This window comes from Parus major, chromosome 10, assembly GCF_001522545.3.
Source record: "Parus major isolate Abel chromosome 10, Parus_major1.1, whole genome shotgun sequence".
NCBI classification, from domain to species: Eukaryota; Metazoa; Chordata; class Aves; order Passeriformes; family Paridae; genus Parus; species Parus major.
The window spans coordinates 87,328-92,713 of record NC_031779.1 but is presented as its reverse complement, the minus strand read 5'-3'; the positions used below and the strand labels follow the sequence as shown (position 1 = coordinate 92,713).

General features: G+C 50.9%; 3 non-coding genes across 3 annotated transcripts; all 3 read right to left on the bottom strand.

Moving 5' to 3' along the window:
- TRNAI-AAU lies at positions 1 to 74 on the bottom strand. The gene has a single exon. It is a non-coding gene; the product is annotated as a tRNA-Ile (tRNA).
- Positions 75 to 153: 79 nt separating this feature from the next.
- TRNAM-CAU lies at positions 154 to 225 on the bottom strand. The gene has a single exon. It is a non-coding gene; the product is annotated as a tRNA-Met (tRNA).
- A 2,508-nt stretch (positions 226 to 2,733) lies between these two features.
- Positions 2,734 to 2,805, bottom strand: TRNAG-UCC. The gene has a single exon. It is a non-coding gene; the product is annotated as a tRNA-Gly (tRNA).
- Positions 2,806 to 5,386: the final 2,581 nt, after the last annotated feature.

Below are 5,386 nucleotides of genomic sequence, written 5' to 3'. Positions count from 1 at the left end.
TGGCCCGTACGGGGGTCGAACCCGCGACCTTGGCGTTATTAGCACCACGCTCTAACCGACTGAGCTAACCGGCCTCAGTGGGGGACGTTTCGCGCCGCCACTTGGTGACTCGACCAGGGCTCCGCGCCCGAGAAAAGGGAACAATAACACAACTAGCAGAGGATGGTTTCGATCCATCGACCTCTGGGTTATGGGCCCAGCACGCTTCCGCTGCGCCACTCTGCTGCTGCTGGTGGGGAGCGGCCGCAGCCCCAACAAGTCCAGAGCCACACCGGTAGCGGCAGCCCCGACAAACACCAACCCAGCTGTGCGGGGTGACCGGACACCCCGGCAACACCGGGGGACAAGGAAAGGGCGCACTGTGGTGCCCCACGTCCAGCTATAACTGGGACTTCCTTCCGGGAACCACAAGTCAAGTCCTCTCTGTGCTGCTGAAAGCAGAACAGAGACGTAGACCATCTGGTATCTTCTGGTTTTTGGCTTGCCTGGTAGGAGTTCCCATTCGCCTGTCGTGTACAGCCACCCGTCCATCAGATTTTAGGAAAGCAGGCAAGGGTCTTATGGGGAACATATAAGAAGGCAGGTGGGTGGATTTTTGCACAAGTTTCTCACAAATTCATGGTTTCCCAAACTGCTGTCAGTGGGAGATATATTTATATTTTGGAAATAAAAACCAGATGAGAACATAAAGCCTGTGTCTGGAGCTACTCAACACATCACACACCTTGTGTCTGCCTTGGACAGCAGCACTGTGTTCACAGCAGCACTGCGGCAGAAGGACGCAGGCACAAAAAGAGGATGCAGTGTCAGCACTGCAATGTGACTCCTCATTTTGAGAAGCTGAGGATTCCCCCCCATGTGCTTACCCAGCATGGAACATGTTTTGCCCTGAGGGGTTGCTGGCTGTGACTTCCTCCCTCTTCAGTCCCACATCCTCTTTCTAACAGGCGCAAGGAAGTGGAGTGGACCCCTGGGAAGTTGGTGTTCTGGTCCTGGGGTGAACATCCCCCCAAAATTGTCCATCCTGTTGAGATGTTGCTGCCTTGTACCATCAGTATCTTGCCCCCTGGAGTACTGAGGTGTGTACCACAGCCATCCTCAAAGAAAGGGACCTCTCACCTCTGAGACACTTTTGGGTCCAAGAACTGGGCCGCTGCAGATGCTAATTAAGGTGGGGAAGCCACCTTCAGGTGTCTGCCAAGGAAGGTAGGAATCTTCCTTGAAATGGAAAAAATATGACCATAAGAGAATAAGGGACTGGTTCCGGTTCTTTTCTGTTCTGTTCTGTTCTGCGGGAGAGGCAGGACTGGTTCTGGTTCTGTTGGGTGTTGCTGCCAGGGTTGGTTGTCTGTCTTGTCATACATATAAATACTAATAAAAAACTACTGCTCCTTTCCCCGTATCTTTGCCTGAAGGCCCCGTAATTTCAAAATTATAATGATTTAGAGGGAAGGAAGTCATGTTTTTTTCATTCCAAGGGAGGTTCCTTTTAAAGCAAGACAAGTAGCAAGAAAATCAATTCTAGCAGTTCAAATGTCAGTGTAAATCCTCCTTCTAGGAAGCTGGCTTTACCATTTCTTCTGTAAAACTCCTGGCACCTCAGCTTCAGGTGCAAGTTTGAAAACCCAACATGTTAAGAGTAATTATTAGAAACTCAGAATAATGGAGGCTGGAAGAAACCTCTGCAGTCTCTGGTTCTCCCCTTGCACACAGCAGGCCACTTGGATAAGGTCTTGTCCACTAAAGTTTTCAAAAATTTCAAGGATATTTTCACAAACTCTCTGGGCAGCCCGTTCAAAATCTGAATATTCTAAAGGTAGAAAAATATCCCTCATATCTAATCCAAATTTCCCATGTTCTGACTTGTGCCCATCATCTCATATTTTACCACTGTAAAAAAATATTTGCCCTCATTTTCTGAAAGAGTATCTACCCCCACACTAAGCAGTTGCAGACAGCAGTATGATCTCCTTTACCTAGGAAGGGACAAAGATGATGAAACCCAAAACCTGCTTTTTCTGCAAAGTTCCCTTGTGTTGATATGAAAATAAACAGCAGCGACAGTTCTGAGCCTGCATATGAAATGACTCTGTTTTATGAGCACAGACATTGTCTGTACCAGCATCCCCTCTGAAGGGGAATGGCAAATCATTTGACCAACTGGCACTGCAGAGATGGAAAAGGTGGAAGATGGAGAGCAATTTAACTCCAATGTGATGCTGAGACATTTTATAAAGAGCAGGCCTCCTCCCACAAATACCCCCAAATTGCTTAAGTGGCCTCATGAAATGCAGGTCATGCGTTCGTCCCCACCTGGGCATTGTCAGTCTTTATCATCACTGTGCGACAGCAGAATGCTTGTCTTGCCAGGTGTTGGCAACCAGCTGCAGCAGCAACACTGAAATCCCTCTCAGCTGGCTCCTGTACCAGCAGTGAGGAGCCCAGCCCAGAGCCATCTCAGCTGGAAAAATACACTCGTGAAAGCAGAGGGTCCTCCAGGACCCCAAGAGCTGGTGCTGGCGTGAACATTTTTCATCAACCTCATCTGAGTCCCTGGGAATAGTACTGGGGAGAACCAGGCATGGGAGGAAACCTGTCCATCAAAACTAGGTGTGTCACCGCGGGGAAGAGGACCAGGACTAGAAGTTGTGGTTTGCCATCCAAGGTTACAAAGCCACAGCCTGAGGCCTCCGTGCTACTCTTTGGGAGCAAGTGAAAGAACAAAACTTGCGCTGCGTTGGCCGGGAATCGAACCCGGGTCAACTGCTTGGAAGGCAGCTATGCTCACCACTATACCACCAACGCATCTGTACTACTCAGCTGTCCCTGCTCCTGCACTTCCCATCCTGGCCAGCTCCAGGCACACATCGGCTCCTGCTGCTGCTGTGGGCACTGCTGCAAGCTGCTTTCCATGTGTGAGGCATTGGCTGGTAAACTCGAGCTGGGCTAGACACCAACACGAGAAGATCACCACCAGGGCATGTCCAGGCTTGGAGCAGGAGCCTGGACAGATCAGGGCTGCGCTGCAGGCACAGACTCCACAGACCTGTGGTGTGGATGTGGGAGAGATGGATCTGTGTGTCCAATACCAATCTCCAGTGCTGAGCAGCCAAAGAAGAAAAGGATCAGGCAGTCTCCCTTGTTTATGAGTGCTGGTGGTGCTTTAGGGGACATTGGTAGTGGCATCGCTGCCCACCCACATTGTGCCAGTGTAGGTGCTTTTGTGAGTACATACCTGTGGTGGGGTAACCACAGCCACCCACCTACCCAGTTACTCCCACCCCACCTTCAGTGAATGAGAAGCATAGAAAATAAGATGAGAATTCTTCCAGGACAAAATAAACACTGGGACATGGCTTTACAAAAACTGTTGCTGGTAAAGCAGGCTCAACTTAGGGAAATCCATCTTTGGTCAATTGAAAAAGGTTCACATAGTAAGCAACAAAAAAACTGAAACAAATATTAAACACAACCTTTCCTTGCTCTTATCCAGGATCAGCTTTTCTGCTTCACTCAACATTCTTGTAACCAAAGCAGCATGGTGTTATGAATTTTCTCTCTGCTCTTCCTGACCCTTCTTTTTTCCCTCCTCTCTCTGTCTGGCATTGTCTACCCTCTCTGCATTATGTTTTCATGGAGGCCACAAACTGCTGATAGCTCAGCAGTCGGGCACGGAGATGGAACCATCTGTGTGCAGCACACAGCAGCCCCTTACCTCTTCCCCCAGAGACCGCCCTGCAGCACTCTGTGCCTGCTCCACTGCCAACACCCAGGCACCACCAGCACATTGTCCCTGAGGAACACCTGCTTAGCCCTGATCCTGGATCACCCTATAAGTAGTCACAGCAGCAAACAGATTAGGACAGAGAATGGTCCCAGGTCTTTGAGTCAAGCCCACACTGGGAAGCTAAGGATTGAGCTGGCCTCAGGGGGGAAAAGCTGTGCCTGCTGCTCCACAGCCACCTGTGGGCCATGCCAGGTGGCAGGGCAGAGGGTAGAGGAGGGCCAAAGGTGCCCAGAGAGCCAAGCAGGGTAAAAGTTGTTGGGCAAGGCAGCATTTGTGAAAGAGTGCCCTAGCAGAAGATGGTTTTGATCCATCAGCCTCTGAATTATGGGTGGAATTCTGGTAGTAATGCACAAGGAAGGGTCCCAGCCCAATGCATGGAGGAGTTCAGCCTAGAGGAGGAAGGTTTATGTTTACAGTACACTTCTTTTGACCAGTGACATGAATCTTTTGGGGGGGGACTACTCAGATGCCGCCGCGGCAGAAAGCCCGGAGCACCGTGACTTCTCCAGAAGCAGCCTTGAGAAAGGCTGGCCCGAAGCGCGTGTGAGCGGCTTCGAGCAGTCGAGTGATTCCAGCTCAGCTCAGCTCAGTTCGGCAGCGGTGGCAGGCAGGCAACACAGGAAGCAGGGACGAGAAAGCTGGTCCAGCGTTCCACCAAAGCACAAGCCTTTATTTAGGCAGAGCTCCAGTGAAGGGTGCCAGTAACAGCGAATCTCCCGAACAGAGAAAAACCCGGGATATTTATGGGGAAGGACAGGGGGGGGGGAAGCCCGAGATACCTGTATCGGGGTGGGACAGCAGGGGAGAACACCAATGAAACACAACAGTTTAACATAACTAACTCAAAGATCCCTGGGAGCGACATTGTGTCGCTCTTACAGAGAAGTATCTCCTCTCCAGGGGAGAGCCAGTATCTCGGGCCCAGCGGGCTCCTCCATACCCACACTCAGATACTACTGTTGACATAATCACTCTGTGCTTTGCCTTTGTAGGTGGAGAGGACAGATCCTCAGTGGGGTGTTGTCTTTGTTTTAAACAAATGTCCTATTATTTTATTGCTCATATGGGATGTTCTTAGCTTGTGAGAGCTGGTTTAGGTTGGGTCTTCTGGTCACATCCACTGTGAGGTAAAAACTCTTGGTCATAGGCAGAGTTTTTGAAATTAAGCAGGTTGCAGAGCTGTTAGTACCTTGCCTTTCACAGGGGCTGTGATGGGCTGCACTCCCCCACAGCTCCTGGTTTGTCCTCCCTCCTGGCTCAGCTCTCCCATTGTTGCAGCCCATCAGCCGTTGAGGGATCCCTTCAAGACAGGGAGACAAGGAGCTTCCCTATCTTCCTGGTGCAATTCCTGTCCTGCCTGACATTCCTGAGGGTGGGAGATGGTTCTCAGTAGTGCCTGGGCTGGCCCATCCAGACCTCCTTAACAAAGTACTATTTAGAAGTGAGGCAGGGTGGCAGCTCCTTCCTTGGGGCAGTTCTGCGTGCAAACACACAGGGCTCTAAGTGCAAGAGCCCTCTGGGCAGCCCAGCTGTTGTCCGTGGCACCCACCTGTGGGGTGGTACCTGTGCAAGTACCTGGAGTGTCACAGCTGCAGCATG